This window comes from Salmo salar, chromosome 22 (genome assembly GCF_965601325.2).
Source record: "Salmo salar chromosome 22, fSalSal1, whole genome shotgun sequence".
NCBI lineage: Eukaryota > Metazoa > Chordata > Actinopteri > Salmoniformes > Salmonidae > Salmo > Salmo salar.
In genome coordinates, this window is record NC_138312.1 from 51,158,485 (window position 1) to 51,180,238 (window position 21,754).

General features: G+C 41.5%; 1 protein-coding gene across 5 annotated transcripts in view; it reads left to right on the forward strand.

Moving 5' to 3' along the window:
* Positions 1 to 21,754, forward strand: part of LOC106583657 (TOX high mobility group box family member 2) — a 227,539-nt gene that overhangs the window by 58,552 nt on the left and 147,233 nt on the right. Inside the window, exon 1 of one of the 5 annotated variants that reach the window (XM_014168099.3) lies at positions 17,292 to 17,313. The exons of the other annotated variants lie outside the window; for them this stretch is intronic. The gene's annotated coding sequence lies outside the window, so the exon portion shown is untranslated. Of the gene's footprint in view, positions 1 to 17,291; positions 17,314 to 21,754 lie in introns of those variants that run through there. 5 annotated transcript variants of the gene reach the window in all.

The following is a 21,754-nucleotide window of genomic DNA, read 5'->3' on the forward strand; positions in this document are numbered from 1 at the left end:
ACGGTTTAGCAGAAATGGAAATGACAGTTCGCAAAGGTGTTTTTTTTATTGATTTAATTGAGCTTTTGCAGTAAAAGTATATCTGTTTTTCTGCCGTTTGGTCTATAGTAGGTTGGTTAGTGTGTCTTTCTATCATTGCTGCAATACAGCCTCAAGTAATAATCTAGAAGGGAGACTGTAACATGAGTGGGAAATTATTCGCCTTTCAAATTATTATATTACTAGTTGAGCAACAAATAGATGTGTACTTTTAGTTTCATCTTTTGCAGAAACATGAAGGTTCAAAACGGAAAATAATCGTTTTTCTTCCAACTGTTAGTGAAAATTGTGTCTTCATCTCTTTTGAATATTTTCCTTTTCCCCAGGGAAAACATTGTGTGTATCCTTGGCTAATTTTCGCATATAAGAATGCACTCATTTACATAAAGCACAAGGCTCTTATTTCATTGGACAGATTTGAGCTCTATATACTATAAAACATGTGACACTGAAATTGCAGCATTTGGTTTGTGCATTTAGATTGTTGTTTTAGCTGATTTCCAAAAGGCATTTTCTCCCCCTCTGGCACATAATATAAAACTGCACCCTTTCATTGGCCTCTTCTGCTTCTACCTTCATGAAAACCCCATAATGTACGCAAAAAGCATAACAAATAAATCAAATAAATGAACACAAAAAAACATTCAACACAAAGCCACACAACTTATCACCAGTGGTGTAAAGTATTTAAGTAAAAATACTTAAAAGTTCTACTTAAGAAGTGTTTTGGGGTATCTGTACTTTACTATTTATATTTTTGACTACTTTTACTTTTACTTCACTACATTCCATAACAAAATATTGTACTTACATTTTCCTTGACACCTAAAAGTACTCCTTACATTTTGAATGCTTAGCAGGACAGGACAATTGTCAAATTCACACATTTATCAACTGAACATCCCTGTCATCATACTGCCTCTGATCTGGCGGACTCACTAAACACACATGACTTGTTTGCAAATTATCTCTGAGTGTTTGGAGTGTGCCCCTGGCTTTCTGTAAATTAAAAAAACAAGAAAATAGTGCCATCTGGTTTGCTTAATAGAAGGAATTTGAAATTATTTATACTTTTACTGTTGATACTTAAGTATATTTTAAACCAAAGTAGGATTTTACTGGATGACTTTTACTTGAGCCATTTTCTATTAAGGTATCTTTACTTTTACTCAAGTATGACAGTTGGGTACTTATTCCACCACTGGTTATCACTCAATCTCCTTTGAACATTTCTGCTGTGCAATCCTCCCAGGGTACCACAGTACTAGAACCACCACAGCCGTGACATCTCAGCAGCAAATTAAAAGACAGCTTTAGAGAGAGAGAGAGAGAAATCCTTGGCTCCCTTCCAAAAAAACAACCTCCATTACATTTTTCCCCAAACAACTAGGATCGGCTCTTTCTCTGTTGGACGGCATAGGTTAGGGTTAGGGTACAGTTAGGGTTAAGGTTAGGGTATGGTTAGGGTTAGGGTACGGTTAGGGTTAGGGTTAGGGTACAGCTAGGGTTAGGGTACGGTTAGGGTTAAGGTTAGGGTTAGGGTATGGTTAGGGTTAGGGTTAGGCTTAGGGTTAGGGTACGGTTAGGTTCTCTGTGGGTCAGCATAGGTTAGGGTTAGGCTTAGGGTACAGTTAGGTTCTCTGTTGGTCAGCATAGGTAAGGGTTAGGGTTAGGGTACGGTTAGGTTCTCTGTGGGTCGGCATAGGTAAGAATGTGTCTGGATCTCTCTGTCAGATGTATTTTTCTTTCTATGGAATGGATTCAGTCTTACTCTAGTGCCCCAGGCCCTCCAGATGTCCTAGACATAACAGAGCCTTGTCAGCTCAGTGCCTGTGCCCTTAATGGGTCACTCAGTACAATATCACGCTGCTCAGACAATGACCACACTGTTCGCCACATATTAAAACACACCAGCTGGTTCTCTCTCAAAGTCATGGCCAAATAAATACAAGCTACACACACACATGCATACTCGCTCAGACACACACACACACACACACACACACACACACACACACACACACACACACACACACACACACACACACACACACACACACACACACACACACACACACAAATACATGTATGCACACACACATACTGTACTGTACATGCATCAAGTCAATCATGCGTATTTGTGTGCTGCCCTTTATGCATGTATGTGCCTCACTCACTGACACACACACTCCAACATACCTTTTATATATATTTCACTTTTTATAAAAATCTGAATTGTTTATTTGAAATGGGAGTCATTTTGACACGGTCCTTTTGACATGCATACATTTTTCATTAAATTGCTCCGGTTTTTATAAAGAGGTTACAATGGTGGAGATATGTTTATTTGTCCAAAAGTATTGAATTGTCTTTTTCTTCAAGACATAAATTGAAGTATCTACTATATGATGTATAACCACTGACACACAGGAGCAGAAATGCATTTTTCATCAATCTGAAATGTTCTTCTTTGAGGACAGTATGTGTCACAGTATAGCTTGGTTTATATAACACACACACACACACACACACACACACACACACACACACACACACACCACACACACACACACACACACACACACACACACACACACACACACACACACACACACACACAGCGCTCTATAGAAGAGAGGGAGGAGGATGAGAAGCAGTGGATTTATGGTTTGATTACAGCCTTTCCATTTCAGTGAAGCCAGACTGAAGGCTTCCTCTACTTGCCTTCCTCATGTGAACCCTTCTCAAATGGCAGCAGTCTCCAAGTCTCTAGTCTATTAAGATGAAGCACATGCACACGCACACACACACACTCAAATATGCATAATTACAAACAAGGTAATTTCACCATCTCAGCAGCATCACTGTATGTCCATCAAACTGACCAGAGTACTGTTTATGCTCATCCACCACAGGAGAGTTAGGTAAAACAACTGTTATCTAACCCAGCAATTTTTGTGTTTTGTATTAGAAATAACCTTCATAGTTAGACAATGGACCATTTTATCAGTGCACACATCCTCTAAGTCAGGGATCATGAACTAGATTCAGCCGCAGGCCGATTTTGTCTTGAGCGGATAGTCGGGGGGCTGGAATATGATTAGAAATCATTGATTGTAAATTGACTCAAGAAGCTCAAACAGATATTGTATTTGAAAAAAAATGTATTGTTTCAAACCTTGATTACATTGGTACACGATCACATATGTCTCTCTATATTTAGTGGGAAAACTTGGGAATAGTTTCTTAAATTAAAATAAGTTTGAGCTGATTTCCTAGTGATTTTACAGTGTTTTATGTCCGAAACCAAAAAAACTCTGGGTGGAGGGGTGCAAATAAAATCAGATGGGCTGGCAGTTGACGATCCCTGCTTTAAGTCCACGAGCCTTCAAGCCTTTTCTGTAATGCATCGTAAGGTGCAAGTATCTTCAATTTATACGCCATTAGTGTTATGAATCAGTATTGATCAGATTTAAAACCATGTACATGGATTGAGGTAGACCTCAACTTGACCATATCGTTGATATCATTTCTCCTTTTTGCTTTGAATAAGGCACTTTTCATTTCTAAGGCCAAAGATTTCTCAAGGCCTTAGAAATGTCTTGAACGTCTCCTTTCTGTCATTCTGTCATTATGAAATGCCATTCAACCAGACAAAGACAAACTGAAACAGATTCTTTTTGACAGCGTTTGAACTTCAAAACGTATCTGCACCGGGAAAGGTCTCAAATTAACACCCAGAGAAACCAGACGCTAAGGGTAAAGAGACCTGCAGTGACACATTTAAATATGAACAGTTTGGTAAAAAAAGGGGGAGCCATTTGAATGTAACGCCATAGAGAAATGTCAAAGTGAGAATGGCAGGAAATGTGCAAGTGACAAGGAAAAAGCTGCCCTTGGTATTCTAGAGCTCCAAGCGAGGTAAAAATAGGGCATTGGGCAAGAAGGCAGGAAACTAACGGACGGTGGCCTCTAGTAGTAATGTCTTCTGAGGACCAGAGATAAGCGACTTAACTCCCTCTTGTCTGAAACGTTTCACCGTTAACATCTCGACATGACCAGATATCTCACATGTAGGGATACAGTAAGAAGACATGGGAAACGGCATCAATGATTTGCATGTTGAATGTATAGGTAGCCAGCAGGTTGTGTCTTGTTGCAGAGCAGTTGTATGAAAGGTTATAGTTTCATTCAATTAGGTCAGGATGTGTGATGTAAACCGCCTCATATGTTGTGGAATATTCATATAGAAATGTATGGTGTAGAACAATCATGCCTATCTAACATGTAGGAATCAGGTATGGGGTTGTGCTGTATGTATGGACTGCTGATCTAGGATCAGGTTGTCCATGTATTCATGTTCATTGTGGTCTAAAAGGCAAACCTGATCCTAAATCACCACTTTTACTCTAAGACACTTGATATATACGGTCCCAGCTCTAATTATAATATTTATATTCGCTACATTCCACAACATTGTTCTACTGAACATGGCCCTGGTGTATGGATACTGTATATACTGTATACTGTCTGCAGAGCAACTTCTCTCTTGACATTGAGGTAATGAGTGAGGATGGAAAGCACCGCAGTAGAGGGGTGATGGGCAGTGTGGTTCTCCAGGTTGAAATAATGGAAGTCGGACAATAAACACAGGGCTTATCAGAGCTGGCGCAGAGCTTTCGATCCGATAGGGGCCATATTACAGAGGCCGTGACAAAAATGTGACCCCTTTCAAAATGACTTTGTCCACTCGGTTACTGAAAAAAATGGACGTGATAGGAATGATGCTGGAGCTATCTGAAAATGTTTTGTCGCCCCGACATTAGCTTCTCTATCACATCCAATAATTATCCCTTTACCAACTTTACCATCAACAACTTTCTCCAGTTGTAAGATATTGACATAGGTCTGATGTTACAGTATTATTACGTGATATTGTTTTTAAAGTGTAATTGAATTGGAGCATGTTTTGTGGTCTAACAGAAAATACAAAACAACACTGATATCAAACACACTAGAAAACAGCAAGTAAATTCAACATAGTCCCTTGTAACAGGTTGCAGTTTTTGGGCTGGTTTGTCAGATACAGATTCAGCCTAATTCTGGACTAAAAAGCACTTTCAATGAAGACTCTCCATTGATCATGCTCTTAAATCAAGGACTCGGCTTAATCTGGATTCCGGAAACCGGCTCTACAAATCCAACCTGCTCCTCCTAGTCATCCCAATCACAGGATGTGACCTCACACTTTTACCCACAATCCCCCTGGACGGCATCGGTGAGCAAAAAAAACCTCCATACCAGCGGTGGCCAACCTTGCTCCACTGATCCTGTGAGCAGACTTCTATTCTAGCCCAGCAATAGTACACTTGATTATCAGCTCATAAGTTGAATCAGGTGTATTATTGCTGGGCTGAAACAGAACCCTGCACAGTCAACAGACCTACAGCATGGTTGGCCTGCTGCAATTCTATTAGGTTTATACATTGTGTGTGATGTTTAATTGTATTTTTGTATACAACATTTGCTAATATAGGTAGGCCTACACATATAACCCATGGCATTTAAGATATACCCTTAGTCTCTTGGGACGTTCATTGGGACCTCTCTCTTCATCTGCCAACAGGCTTTCACAGCTTTCCATATCTGAGGACAGAAAATACTTCAATTAGATAGTACTAGATATTATTTTGCTAATATCTCTCTGTCCTCAAAGTTTTCCCCTCTAGGCACTCGAACTTGAGAATTTTTTTCACAATGTCCTCCCAGAAAATGACCTGCCCTATCCAGTAGCTATTCTAGGGAGCTGTTTGTGCAGATCTAGCGCCCATGCACTATCGGCTGCCTAGGCTATCCAGTAGCCTACACTCTCTTTTTACTGACAGCAGGAGCTGCAATTTCACCCTCTTCCATCGCTGTTATCTACTCATTTGGAAACAATATTTTTTAATTTACAATGATTACATCAATCTAGCAATATAACAGGAAGTTAGCTAGCTAGCTGATTACATTTAATTCACTTAGCTAAACAGTGTGTAAAGTTAGCTAGCTCAGTTGAGTTAGCCTACAAAGTGGCCTACTGTAGCCAGCTAGCTAGCTCATAATACATTGTTGTTTAACATTTCAAAAATCTATTTACTAACTTGAATATGTTCTCTCATTGCCTTGATTTTTTGGGTCCTCACAAAAACCAAATAATGGACAATCTAGCAAAGCGCAGCCAGTGTGTATGTACTGACTGATGTGAAACTGATAGATGCACACTACACTACATGTTCATGTTTTTAAATGGATGTCATTTGTAAAGTCTTTTTTTGGTCTGTAATGTCTTTTTCATTATGTGTTGGACCCCAGTAAGACTAGCTGTTGCCATTGACGTCAGCTAATGGGGATCCTAATAAATCAAATCAAATCAAATGCCACGTGGACAAATGGAGACAAGGAAAAAAGTGTGTTTGTCACCAGAGCGGTTTAGAACGTGTTGTGACATTTGACTTTACCAGCGTAATCCACTTTCAATTTTAATAAATACAAATCGCCAACTGTCACTGCCACACTTGAAAACTAGAACAACTACCCGACGGAACACAGTGAAACACATAACACACAGTGCCCCTTCTACGGGCGTGTGGGGGGAGGGTTCTTGAAATGTAACATCCAATCAAAATCCGCACCCAGCGGACCATTCAAAACGTTTTTGCAATACAACATTCTCAAGAACTCTAAGGGAGGCATGACTACGATGTGATTTTTGATCTATCGTCGACGATAGACCAGCTCTGTCATTGGGGAAGTTTCGCTGCTGCGTCGTCCTTACTGTCACTGTACAGATGTAGGATCTTAATTTGATCATTCCTTTGTTGCTGAGATTTTTCCTAATGCAAACTTGTAATTTGTTTGAGGTTTAAAAAAGCTTATAAAGTTTGTAATTTCCACTTTAAAATGTCAGACTTGATTTGCCCTAATGAAAAATGTATTAACCCCTACAATAAAGGTCCATTCATTATAATCCACAGAATAATTCAAATTTCCTGTTGCTGCAGTATTATTTTCCTGCTGTAGCAAACTGGCTCAAATTAAGATCCTACATCTGTATTCTCAAGTGAAGGAGATAAATGAAAAGATGGTAGGAGGGTTTTCCAGGCTGTGCCCGGTCTAATCTTGCCTGTGGTATGCCATTACGGGGCTAATAACAGCTGTCCACAGGCTGCCGAGGACACAGGCAGGCCCTGCTAACAGGCCCTGACAGGTCTCATTAGAGTGCTGGCACTGCGCAGCCAAACTCTTATTCACTCCCTTACTTCAGGCAGAGAAGACTTGTGGTGTTGTTCCCTTTCCCTCCAATGTCGGCAATTTATTTATTTTAGATTTTCGTGTTCTCTCTTTTTCTTATTTGTTCCCCCTCTCTCGTGGTTCTCTCCTCTCTGTCTCTGTTTCAATGTCTCTTTTTCATATTCTTGTTCTCTCTCAATTTCTTATATTCTTTCTATCTTCATTTTCCCCCTCATTTTTTATTATTTCCATCTCTCTTTTTCATCTCTCCCTCTCTCATTGCTCTCCTCTCTGCCCTGAATTTGGAATCTGGTGTCATGGAACGGGTTCACCACCGACCTCTGTGCCCTTATTGACACACAGGAATATAGTTGTTGAGCTCGTCAAGAGACATGGGAGGGCTGGGTGCATATACACTGACAGTACCCAACATTAAGAACACCTTCCTAATATTGACTTGCAATCCCCCCTTTTCCCTCAGAACAGCCTCAATACGTCAGGGCATGGACTCTACAAGGTGTCGAAAGCGTTCCATGCTGGCCCATGTTGACTCCAATGCTTTCCACAGTTGTGAAACATTGGCTGGTGGACCATTCTTGAAACACACAGGAAACTGTTGAGCGTGAAAAACCCAGCATCGTTGCAGTTCTCGACACACTCAAACCAATGCGCCTGGCACCTACTACCATACCCAGTTCAAAGGCACTTAAAGTAAATATTTTGTCTTGCCCATTCACCCTCTGAATGGTACACATACACAATCCATGTCTCAATTGTCCCAAGCCTTAAAAATCTTTCTTTAGGCTGTGTGCTCCCCTTCATCTACACTGATTGAAGTGGATTTAACAACTGAAATCAATAAGGGATCATAGCTTTCACCTGGATTCACCTGGTCAGTCTATGTCTGGAAAGAGCATGTTCCTAACGTTTTGTACAGTCAGGGTATGTTCATACACAAACAGATATTTCTCATTCCAAATCTGAAATAGAGTTAATGTGGGTGGATTTATAGGTTTAGTCAAATCTGTTGCTCATGTTTGCTTGGTGTAACATCCTTGTCTACATCCTTAAGGGTATAGTAGTAAAATGGAAGACGTTTGTTGATAAATATTGACATGAAGTAGAAAGGGCCCTTGTTCTCACAAACTGATTTCATTGCCATGAACGCAATTATTGAAATATACCTCTGTGCGCTTTACGAAATGCATATTTATGCGGCTATTTTCTCAATGTAACACACTACTGTATAGTGTACTTTCAGCCATGCCAACGAAGTTAGCGGCAGCCCAAAAAGTGAACTAACATAGGGAACCCTATCTTATCAGTAGTTAAAGTTATGGTATTTTTCTCACGAGCTACAGTTCATAATATGCACTGTACCTATATATTATAAATGATATCATATGATCTGACCCTTGAGGAAAAAAAAGCTTTTCATGCCAGATTTTCTTTTAAAAACCCAGTGGCGTTACAAGCTCATTCATTGGCCATTCGGGTTTTCCTTTTATAGGCAAAGTCATGCAGCAAAGCCCCGGGCACAGCTGCAGGGTATTGTTACCTGTAACGTAAGCTGTCACAAGTTATATTATTCACACAGACGTGAACGTCCACAGATCTGGACTTAATGTAACACGTGTGTGTCTCAGCATAACATTCTTCCCAGATTAGCCAGACTGGTTTATGGAGAAACTCACACACGCGCATGCATACATAAGTACACACACGACACACAAACCTAGATCCATGTATACATACTTACAAAGGCATACAGTACATACACATATACTGTACACACACGACACACACACACTCACAGACACACACTCACAGACACACACACTCACACTCACAGACACACACACACACACACAGTCTTGTACAGCTAACGATGTGGGGACACAATTCATTCCCATTCAAAATCCTATTTTCCTTAACCCCTAACCCGTAACCCCTAACACTCAACCTAACCCTAACCTGTACTCTTACCCTTACCCTAACCTTAACCCTAACCCTAACCTTAACCCAAAAACATAACCTTAACCCTAAACCTAACCGTTGCGCCTAACCCTAACCCTAAACCTAATTCTAACCGTAATACTAAACCCTCTTAAACCTAACACTAATTCTAATTCTAACCTTAACCCTAAACCCCCTAGAAATAGCATTTGACCTCGTGGGGACCAACAAAATGTCCCCAGTTGGTCAAATGTTTGTTTACTATTCTTGTGGGGACTTCTGGTCCCCAGTTAAACACGTCCAGGGACACACACACTCCCAGACACGCACACACTCACTGGCACACACACACTCCCAGACACACACACACACGTGTGCATACATGTACATAAAAAGTAATTCAGGAGTAATACATTTAATCCTTCACACTCTACTTCCATCACGAACGGGAATAAGGCTATCATAAAGATGCCTTTGATATGATACCCTACTGGTCCAGTACATTTAGCAGACGCTCTTATCCAGAAAAACTTACAGGAGCAACTAGGGTTAAGTGATATGATACCCTACTGGTCCAGTACATTTAGCAGACGCCCTTATCCAGAACAACTTATAGGAGCAACTAGGGTTAAGTGCCTTGCTCAAGGAACCATAGACTAATTATGCACCTAGTCAGGTCGGGGATTCAAATCAGCAACCTTTCGGTTACTGGACCAACACTCTTAACCGAAGAAATGGCAGCAGTTTTACGGGCGCCCAACCAATTGTGCTACTATGTGGTTTTTTTTCATGTTATTTGTAACTTGTTTTGTCCATAATGTTTCTGCCACCGTATCTTACAGCAAAAAATAGCTTCTAGATATCAGGACAGAGATCACTCACCTCGGATTAGACAATGATTTTTTTCTTCAACAAGCATGAAGCACAGGATGTACTTCAGACACCCAACAAGGTCGAAATCCCCGTCATTGGCGAGAGAAAGAGACACAGGTACAGAGGACACAGGGCGGGGTGCCTCGTAAAGATCTGCCGACGGCCTTTACCGTCAGTATTACTTGCCGACGTACAATCATTGGACAATAAATTAGACGAGGTACGGTATCGAATATCCTACCAACGGGACATCAAAAACTGTAACATCTTATGTTTAACCGAATTGTGGCTGAATGATGACATGGATGTTCAGCTTGCGGGACAGAATAATCCGGAAAGACGAGGGGGGTCGGTCTGTGCATATTTGTAAACAACAGCTGGTGCACCAAATCTTAGGAAGTCTCTAGATTTTGCTCGCCTGAAGAAGAGTATCTCATGATAAGCTGTAGACCACACTATTTTCCAAGAGAGTTTTCATCTATATTATTTGTGGCTGTTTATTTACCACCACAGACGGATGCTGGCACTCAGTCAGCTGTATAAGGAAATAAGCAAACATGAAACCGCTCACTCAGAGGCGGCGCTCCTAGTGGCCAGGGACTTTAATGCAGGGAAACTTAAATCAGTTCTACATCATTTCTATCAGCATGTTAAATGCGCAACCAGAGGGAAAACAATTCTAGATCACCTGTACTGCACACACAGAGATGCATACAAAGCTCTCCCTCGCCCTCCATTTGGCAAATATGACCACAATTCTATCCTGCTTACAAGCTAAATTTAAAGCAGGAAGCACCAGTGACTCGGTCTATAAAAAAGTGGTCAGATAAACTACAGGATTGTTTTGCTAGCACAGACTGGAATATGTTCCGGGATTCTTCCGATGGCATTGAGGAGTACACCACATCAGTCACTGGCTATATCAATAAGTGCATTGAGGACGTCGTCCCCATAGTGACTGTATGTACATACCCCAACCAGATGCCATGGATTACAGGCAACATTCGCACTCAGCTAAAGGGTAGAGCCGCCGCTTTCAAGGTGTGGGACTCTAACCCGGAAGCTTATAAGAAATCCTGCTACGCCCTCCGACGAACCATCAAACAGGCAAGCGCCAATACAGGAGTAAGATTGAATCGTACTACACCGGCTCCGATGCTCGTCTTATGTGGCAGCGCCTGCAAACCATTACAGACTACAAAGGGAAGCACAGCCGCGAGCTGCCCAGTCACTCGAGCCTACCAGACGAGCTAAATCACTTCTATGCTCGCTTTGAAGCAATCAACACTGAGGCACGCATGAGAGCATCAGCTGTTCTGGATGACTGTGTGATCACTCTCTCCAAGGCCGATGTGAGTAAGACCTTTAAACAGGTCAACATTCACAAGGCCGTGAGGCCAGATGGATTACCAGGATGTGTGCTCCGAGCATGTGCTGACCAACTGGCAGGTGTCTTCACTGACATTTCCAACATGTCCCTGATTGAGTCTGTAATACCAACATGTTTCAAGCAGACCACCATAGTCCCTGTGCCCAAGAACACTAAGGTAACCTGCCTAAATGACTACAGACCCGTAGCACTCACGTCTGTAGCATGAAGTGTTTTGAAAGGCTGGTAATGGCTCACATTAACACCATTATCCCAGAAACCGTAGACCCACATTTGCATTACCGCCCAAACAGATCCACAGATGATGCAATCTCTATTGCTCTCCACACTGCCCTTTCCCACCTGGACAAAAGGAACACCTATGTGAGAATGCTATTCATTGTACCGGAACGTCAAGTCTAGGACCAAAAGGCTTCTCAACAGCTTTTACCCTCAAGCCATAAGACTCCTGAACAGGTAATCAAATGGCTACCTGGAATATTTGCATTGTGTCCCACCCCCCCAACCCCTCTTTTACGGTGCTGCTACTCTCTGTTTATCATCTATGTATTGTCACTTTAACTATAACTACATGTACATACTACCTCAAATTAACAAGACTAACCCGTGCTTGTATACAGCCTCGCTATTGTTATAGCCTCGCTACTGAATATAGCCTCGCTACTGTTATTTTCACTGTCTTTTTACTGTTGTTTTTAATTCTTTACATTTCTATTGTTCACCTAATACCTATTTTTACTTAAAAATTGCACTGTTGGTTAGGGCCTGCAAGTAAGCATTTCACTGTAGGGTCTACTACACCTGTTGAATTTGGCGCAAGTGACAAATTAACTTTGATTTGATTTCAGGCCCATTGCATAAACAACATATCACTCTCATTTTTCAGCAGTGGCCTGCTTTCATGTTGATCTTATGAAAGCCTGAATCATTTTTTCCGCGGTTTCATACAGGCTGCGTCCCAAATGGCACAGCCCTGGTTAAAAGTAGTGCACTACAAAAGGAATAGGGTGCCATTTTGGAAGCAACCATACACAGTAGTCTCTCTCATCGGTCCCTGTCTGTACAGTATTCAGTTGAAACATTTTCACATGTGAAGTAGCTGTTTTCACATGTTGAGCTTAAATTTCACATGAAACCATATTTTTACATGTATTAAATTTAGAGTCCACATGTTAACATCACCTTTTCACATGAGAACAACAACAAAAAATTCACCTCAAGTGTGATTTGAAGTTGCACCTGTGACATTTGTGGTTTCACATGTGAAAAAATGTCTAATGTGAAAATGTTGGAATTGGAAGTTCACATGTGCTGCTGAAATAGTTTTATTCTCCTCACATGTGAAAAGGTGGTGTTGACATGTTACAGTAGCAATGTTTCCACATATGGAATTGCACATTCTGTAATGCCATTCTGTCAAAATGTAATTTAGGCTACCTGAGTATAATAATTCAAGTGTGTTAAAAATATTTTTGTTCTTATTTCTAAGCCATCCGTTCACTGCTGCAGGTACTGTTCTTCATACGTTGGTCAGTGACAGTTGGAAGAAGCCCATTGTAAATAATAAAGAAGCTAGCTCTCCGTGTCTCCTTATTTATCCTTTTTAACATGTTCAAATGTGCGCTTTCAGAGTTAATCAGTTAACTCAAGTTAACTTTTTGTAATTCTAGTGCTCAATTTTCTTTGGCGCATTGTCTAAAAGCGTTTAAAATACACTGAAAACATCCTAAATACATCATCTATACAGCTAAAAACAACAGATTGATGTCAAAACAAGTTCACTTTGAGGTTAAAAAAAAGTGCGTTTATCAATTTGCTAACCGTTACTTTGGACAAAATCAAAGCGGCAATATTCTTGCATTTCTTTTTGAATAAAAAAAATCTTAAAGTACAGCTAAATTTTAGCAAATTATGAATTTCCGATTAATTGTGATTAATCAAATTTCAAATCAAATGTATTTTTATATAGCCCTTCGTACATCAGCTGATATCTCAAAGTGCTGTACAGAAACCCAGCCTAAAACCCCAAACAGCAAGCAAAGCATGTGAAAGAAGCACGGTGGCTAGGAAAAACTCCCTAGGAAAAACTCCCTAGAAAGGCCAAAAACCTAGGAAGAAACCTAGAGAGGAACCAGGCTATGAGGGGTGGCCAGTCCTCTTCTGGCTGTGCAGGGTGGATATTATAACAGAACATGGTCAAGATGTTAAAATGTTCATAAATGACCAGCATGGTCAAATAATAATAATCATAGTAGTTGTCGAGGGTGCAACAAGCACGTCCGGTGAACAGGTCAGGGTTCCATAGCCGCAGGCAGAACAGTTGAAACTGGAGCAGCAGCACGGCCAGGTGGACTGGGGACAGCAAGGAGTCATCATACCAGGTAGTCCTGAGGCATGGTCCTAGGGCTCAGGTCCTCCGAGAGAAAGACAGAAAGAGAGAAAGAGAGAATTAGAGAGAGCATATTTAAATTCACACAGGACACCGGATAAGACAAGAGAAATAATCCAGATGTAACAGACTGACCCTAGCCCCCCGACACATAAACTACTGCAGCATAAATACTGGAGGCTGAGACAGGAGGGATCAGAAGACACTGTGGCCCCATCCGATGATACCCCCGGACAGGGCCAAACAGGCAGGATATAACCCCACCCACTTTGCCAAAGCACAGCCCCCACACCACTAGAGGGATGTCTCCAACCACCAACTTACCGTCCTAAGACAAGGCCGAGTATAGCCCACAACGATCTCCGCCATGGCACAACCCAAGGGGGGGCGCCAACCCAGACAGGAAGACCACGTCAGTGACTCAACCCACTCAAGTGACGCACCCCTCCCATGGACGGCATGGAAGAACACCAGTAAGCCAGTGACTCAGCCCCTGATAAAACTCTATTAAATGTTTGTATCATTTGACAGCCCATTAAAATGTTAGTACATCATGATATTACTCCTTGTCTGAGCATGTAGCAACAAGATGCTAACCCTGAGCATGTATCTGCCAGATTCTACCCCTAACCATGTAGCTACCAGATTCTAACCCTGACCATGTAGCTACCAGATTATAACACTGAGCATGTAGCAACAAGATTCTAACCCTGAGCATGTAGCTGCCAGATTCTAACCATGACCATGTAGCTGCCAGATTCTAACCCTAACCATGTAGCTACCAGATTCTAACCCTGAGCATGTAGCAACAAGATTCTAACCCTGAGCATGTATCTGCCAGATTCTAATCCTGACCATGTAGCTGCCAGATTCTAACCCTAACCATGTAGTTGCCAGATTCTAACCCTGATTATGTAGCTGCCAGATTCTAACCCTGAGCATGTAGCTGCCAGATTCTAACCCTGATTATGTAGCTATCAGATTCTAACACTGACCATGTACCTGCTAGATTCTAACGCTGACCATGTACCTGCCAGATTCTAACGCTGACCATGTAGCTGCCAGATTCTAACCCTGACCATGTAGCTGCCAGATTCTAAACCTGACCATGTAGCTGCCAGATTCTAACCCTGACCATGTAGATGCCAGATTCTAACCCTGACCATGTACCTGCCAGATTCTAACCCTAACCATGTAGCTGCCAGATTATAACCCTACCCTTGTAGCTGCCAGATTCTAACCCTGACCATGTACCTGCCAGATTCTAACCCTAAGCATGTAGCTGCCAGATTCTAACCCTGACCATGTAGCTGCCAGATTCTAACCCTGATTATGTAGCTACCAGATTCTAACCCTGACCATGTACCTGCCAGATTCTAACCCTGACCATGTAGCTGCCAGATTCTAACCCTAACCATGTAGCTACCAGATTCTAACCCTGATTATGTAGCTACCAGATTCTAACCCTGACCATGTATCTGCCAGATTCTAACCCTAACCATGTAGCTGCCAGATTCTACCCCTGACCATGTAGCTGTCAGATTCTAACCCTAACCATGTAGCTGTCAGATTCTAACCCTGACCATGTAGCTGCCAGATTCTAACCCTGACCATGTAGCTGCCAGATTCTACCCCTGACCATGTAGCTACCAGATTCTACCCCTGACCATGTAGCTACCAGATTCTAATCCTGACCATGTAGCTGCCAGATTCTAACCCTAACCATGTAGCTGCCAGATTCTACCCCTGACCATGTAGCTGTCAGATTTTAACCCTGACCATGTAGCTGCCAGATTCTACCCCTGACCATGTAGCTTCCAGATTCTACCCCTGACCATGTAGCTGTCAGATTCTAACCCTGACCATGTAGCTACCAGATTCTAACCCTGACCATGTAGCTGCCAGATTCTACCCCTGACCATGTAGCTACCAGATTCTAACCCTGACCATGTAGCTGCCAGATTCTAACCCTAACCATGTAGCTTCCAGATTCTAACCCTGACCATGTAGCTGTCAGATTCTAACCCTAACCATGTAGCTGTCAGATTCTAACCCTAACCATGTAGCTACCAGATTCTAACCCTGACCATGTAGCTGTCAGATTCTAACCCTAACCATGTAGCTTCCAGATTCTACCCCTGACCATGTAGCTGTCAGATTTTAACCCTGACCATGTAGCTTCCAGATTCTACCCCTGACCATGTAGCTGTCAGATTCTAACCCTGACCATGTAGCTACCAGATTCTAACCCTAACCATGTAGCTGCCAGATTCTAACCCTAACCATGTAGCTGCCAGATTCTACCCCTGACCATGTAGCTGTCAGATTCTAACCCTAACCATGTAGCTGTCAGATTCTAACCCTGACCATGTAGCTATCAGATTCTAACCCTAACCATGTAGCTGTCAGATTTTAACCCTGACCATGTAGCTTCCAGATTCTACCCCTGACCATGTAGCTTCCAGATTCTACCCCTGACCATGTAGCTGTCAGATTTTAACCCTGACCATGTAGCTTCCAGATTCTACCCCTGACCATGTAGCTGTCAGATTCTAACCCTGACCATGTAGCTACCAGATTCTAACCCTGATCATGTAGCTTCCAGATTCTTTAGCAGTCTCACTAGGCCTGTAATTCTGCTATTTAAAGGTGATGTGGATCACTACCAATTGAATGCCTGCCAGGTACTACAGAACACTATGATTTAGACACAGATTTTCTGGTTTAGATGCCGGTTTCTCTTTTGAAGGAAGAATGTGCCTCAAGCAGTGAAACTTGTGGATTTCCAAGGATGGGTGGTCTCACTTGACTCTCTGTCTCAATATTTATTTACCCAGTAGGAAAAAAGAGTGTACTGCATGGGAAAGGCTTCTCTAACACCAGATACATTTATAGTGAAAGTTGCTAATAACACACCATCAGTTTTTACGACCTTGTATGTCGACAGACTGTTTAACAATCCCAGGGGCATGATCTGAAAATTTGTTTCATTTTCTATTTTTTACTTGTGACACTGAACGTTCCACACCCAACCCACATGAAAGCCGCAGGTGATTTTGGAGGGTGTGTGTGTGTGTGTGTGTGTGTGTGTGTGTGTGTGTGTGTGTGTGTGTGTGTGTGTGTGTGTGTGTGTGTGTGTGTGTGTGTGTGTGTGTGTGTGTGTGTGCGCTTGAATGTGTGCATGTCAAACAAATGTCAACATTCTATTAAAATGTTGAGTGAAATGAACAGCCCTCCTCAACCATTTTTTCAGCTCCTCCTCCATTCCTCTCCGTTCCTCTCACTTTGTTAACATGTCTCCTATAGTTTCACTTTTTGTTGATCTTTCAGTCAACAGTGAGGTGAATGTACAGTGTTGTACTACAGGAGACATCTGCTGTCCAGTAAATACAGGGTAAGAGATCAGTGCTCTATATAATGAGGGTTGTGAGCTGTGTGGCTGACTCTGACACTTGGGTAGTGTTCAGTAGGAAGGAAATGTTTTGAAACGAGGAGGTACTATACCTGGACTTGACAAATAGGAACATCGTATTTTCATTTTCAGTAAAAACAAAATCCAAAAATGTTTTTTAAAAAACATTGTAAAACAGTTTGCAAGGGTGTGCCCTACTGAACATGGTGGCGTCAGCTGTAGCTATAGTCTACTGTGGTATAAAATGTTTTTGGCCTCATAGTTGAATATGTAGAGATTAGGTGACTCATATGCAATTGGTATGGTGTCTCCAAAATCCCACTGAAGTTGGAAAATGTTGTGACCGAATTATGACTATATCCAGGGATAATATACTGTATTGATTAGGGTTACTATATCCTGAGATAATATACTGTATTGATTAGGGCGACTATATCCAGAGATAATATTCTGTATTGATTAGGGTGACTATATACAGAGATAATATACTGTATTGATTAGGGTGACTATATCCAGAGATAATATACTGTATTGATTAGGGTGACTATATCCAGAGATAATATACTGTATTGATTAGGGTGACTATATCCAGAGATAATATACTGTATTGATTAGGGCGACTATATCCAGAGATAATATACTGTATTGATTAGGGTGACTATATCCAGAGATAATATACTGTATTGATTAGGGTGACTATATCCAGAGATAATATACTGTATTGATTAGGGTGCCATCAGTAATTGATCTTTGGCACATCTCAGTCAACGCAGATGCCATAGAAGGATCATATTTGGAATACCATATTAATACACAACGTTTCTACTCCTAAGGGAACGAGGGTTCACGATGTTTGAGAGCTTTTCTGTGTGCTGCTCTCTGGCAGGCGAGCTGGTGCGCTTGCTCCACGGACCATGGAAGATATTCTTTAGTTATCTTCACTCAGACAGAATGGTCCTTGGGAGCACTTTGGCCCTGGCTGATTCATAAGAGGAAGTCTGAGGTACTGGGAGAGGAGCAGAGTTTCAACCCTTCACTTTCCTTTTAAGGCAGTTCATTCAGAACAGAAAACCGTGCTGCATCTCGTAAATACAAAATAAAAAAGATTGTTAAGAGTTCAAGAGAGTAGGCTACTATCAAACACAAAAGCAACAGCTAACTAAAGGAACCAAATCAAACTAGATATTACAAGGTGGATGTATATAGCATCGGTCGCTGAATCCGTGGATTTAGTGCCAATCTCATTAAGCAATGTACTCAACCATATAGTCCTTTCTCTCATTGTGCAAGTCGAGGCCAGAATCTTTCTATACTTGTTGTCAAGGCCGATAATATAGTTAACAATGATATACCACTCACATACTTCATAGCTCCATCTAAGTCACAGAAAGTGCAGTGTCTAACATGAAAGCTATAGATAATAGCATAAGTGATGGGTTAAGCTCTCTCTCTCGCTCTATGATATAGAAAGCAATGAAAGTTGCCTTTGTCATTTGCACTCAAATCCTCATCTTTGTACGATGCAGTCTTTCTACTGTCTTACTCTGAGAGCAAACTGCATACAGATGTAGGATCTTAATTTGATCACCCTGTTGCAGGAGAACGTTTCTGCGATGAAGGACATTTTTAACTTGTAGTGTATTTAAGGTTTAACTGCAAACTGGCTCAAATGAAGATCCTACATCTGTAGTTCTAAAAGCATACACAGTGACAGGGATCTATGTAGCGTTGAACTGGCTACACCACAATGATTCACTAGGAAAACACATGGCTGGGAGGTGATTTCATTTGGCTCAAAACAGGGGAGGCTCTTTTGTGAGGGAGGAACATGGAAACAATAGATTATTTTAATGCTTTTTTAAAATGATTTATTATCCAATAACAAATTCAGAACGACAAACTGTGAAAATGGAGATGTTTGAAAGCAGGTTTGAGGGTTGAATTTGTTGCTTCAAATGTCAACTTTATACAGATGAATCATTGAGAGAAAGATTTGTGTTTTGTTGGGAGACAATTATTGAAAGTGCTACATTTGGCAGTGGATAACTGTGAAATTCACTTAACGTAATCGCTCCAAACCACCTGTTTCACACTTTAAGAATGTCATTGCTAAGGTTATGGGCTTGGCATATGTGCAGTTTCAAACTCATAAAGTTGAGTTCTCTCCCTTTTCAGGGTAGTTAATATGCTGATGAAAGGTTGAGTTGATTTAGTTTTCCCAGAGCGATGTGATGGTGCTTTGACTAACATAGTCCAATTGTGATTATTTTGCTCGGTTGACAATATATCTGACAGGCCGATATGAGTTGCTGTACTCAGCTGTATCCTCTGTTCTGTGTGTGTGTATATATAGCTGACAAAACACACACGCACAAGCATGTACGTACACACACACACACACACACACACACACACACACACACACACACACACACACACACACACACACACACACACACACACACACACACACACACACACACACACACACACACACACACACACATTGTACTGAGAAGTTATTTTGCTTCTATTGATCGCAAAGGAAGAAATACACTCAATCACAGGAACATGCAGTATTGTCCAAAGCCAGGGCTAACTAACCTAGAACAACAACTGTGTTGTACTGTAAGTCATCCAATAGCAAACAAAAACCTTGGCACTACATTTTTGCCAATTATATACACTATATACACAGCAGTATGTGGACACCCCTTCAAATTAGTGGATTCGGCAATTTCAACCACACCCGTTGCTGACAGGTGTATAAAATTGAGCACACCGCCATGCAATCTCCATAGACAAACATTGGCAGTAGAATGGCCTTACTGAAGAGCTCAGTGACGTTCAACGTGGCACTGTCAAGTCAGTTTGTCAAATTCCTGCCCTGCTAGAGCTGCCCCGGTCAACTGTAAGTAATCGTCTGACCTCGGTTGCAACACTCGGTTGCAACACTTATGAAATGTAATGTCATGTAGTATTTTAAACTGTATGTAACTGTCTTATGTTGCTAGACCCCAGGGAGAGTAGCTGCTGCCTAATCGCCCAACATCAGTGCCCAAACTCACTAATGCTCTTGTGGCTGAATGGAAGCAAGTCCCCACAGCAATGTTCCAACATCTAGTGGAAATCCTTCCCAGAAGAGTGGAGGCTGTTATTGCAGCAAAGGGGGGGGATCAACTCCATATTAATGCCCATGATTTTGGAATGAGATGTTCGAAGAGCAGGTGTCCACATACTTTTGGTCATGTAGTGTATATACACTACCGTTCAAAAGTTTGGGGTCACTTAGAAATGTTCTTGTTTTTGAAAGAAAGCAAATTTTTTTGTCCATTAAAATAACAAATTGATCAGAAATACAGTGTAGACATTGTTAATGTTGTAAATGACTATTGTAGCTGGAAATGGCAGATTTTTGATGGAATATCTACATAGGCGTACAGAGGCCCATTATCAGCAACCATCACTCCTGTGTTCCAATGGCACGTTGTGTTAGCTAATGCAAGTCTATAATTTTAAAAGGCTAATTGATCATTAGAAAACCCTTTTGCAATTATGTTAGCACAGCTGAAAACTGTTGTTCTGATTAAAGAAGCAATTTGTGGGTTCGATTACAGGCTCAAAATGGCCAGAAACAAAGACCTTTCTTCTGAAACTCGTCAGTCTATTCTTTCTTGTTCTGAGAAATTAAGGCTATTCCATGCGAGAAATTGCCAAGAAACTGAAGATCTCGTACAACACTGTGTACTTCTCCCTTCACAGAACAGAGCAAACTGGCTCTAACCAGAATAGAAAGAGTGGGAGGCCCCAGTGCACAACTGAGCAAGAGGACAAGCACATTAGAGTGTCTAGTTTGAGAAACAGACGCCTCACAGGTCCTCAACTGGCAGCTTCATTAAATAGTACCCGTAAAACACGAGTCTCAACGTCAACAGTGAAGAGGCAACTCCGGGATGCTGGCAGAGTTGCAAAGAAAAAGCCATATCTCAGACTGGCCAATAAAAAGAAAATATTAAGTTGCGCAAAAGAACACAGACACTGGACAGTGGAAGATTGGAAAAAAGTGTTATGGACAGACAAATCTAAGTTTGAGGTGTTCGGATCACAAAGAGGAACATTCGTGAGACACAGAAAAAATTCTAAGATTGCTGGAGGAGTGCTTGACGCCATCTGTCAAGCATGGTGGAGGCAATTTGATGGTCTGGGGGTGCTTTGGTGGTGGTAAAGTGGGAGATTTGTACAGGGTAAAAGGGATCTTGAAGAAGGAAGGCTATCACTCCATTTTGCAACACCATGCCATACCCTATGGACGGAGCTTAGTTGGAGCCAATTTCCTCCTACAACAGGACAATGACCCAAAGCACAGCTCCAAACTATGCAGGAACTATTTAGGGAAGAAGCAGTCAGCTGGTATTCTGTCTAC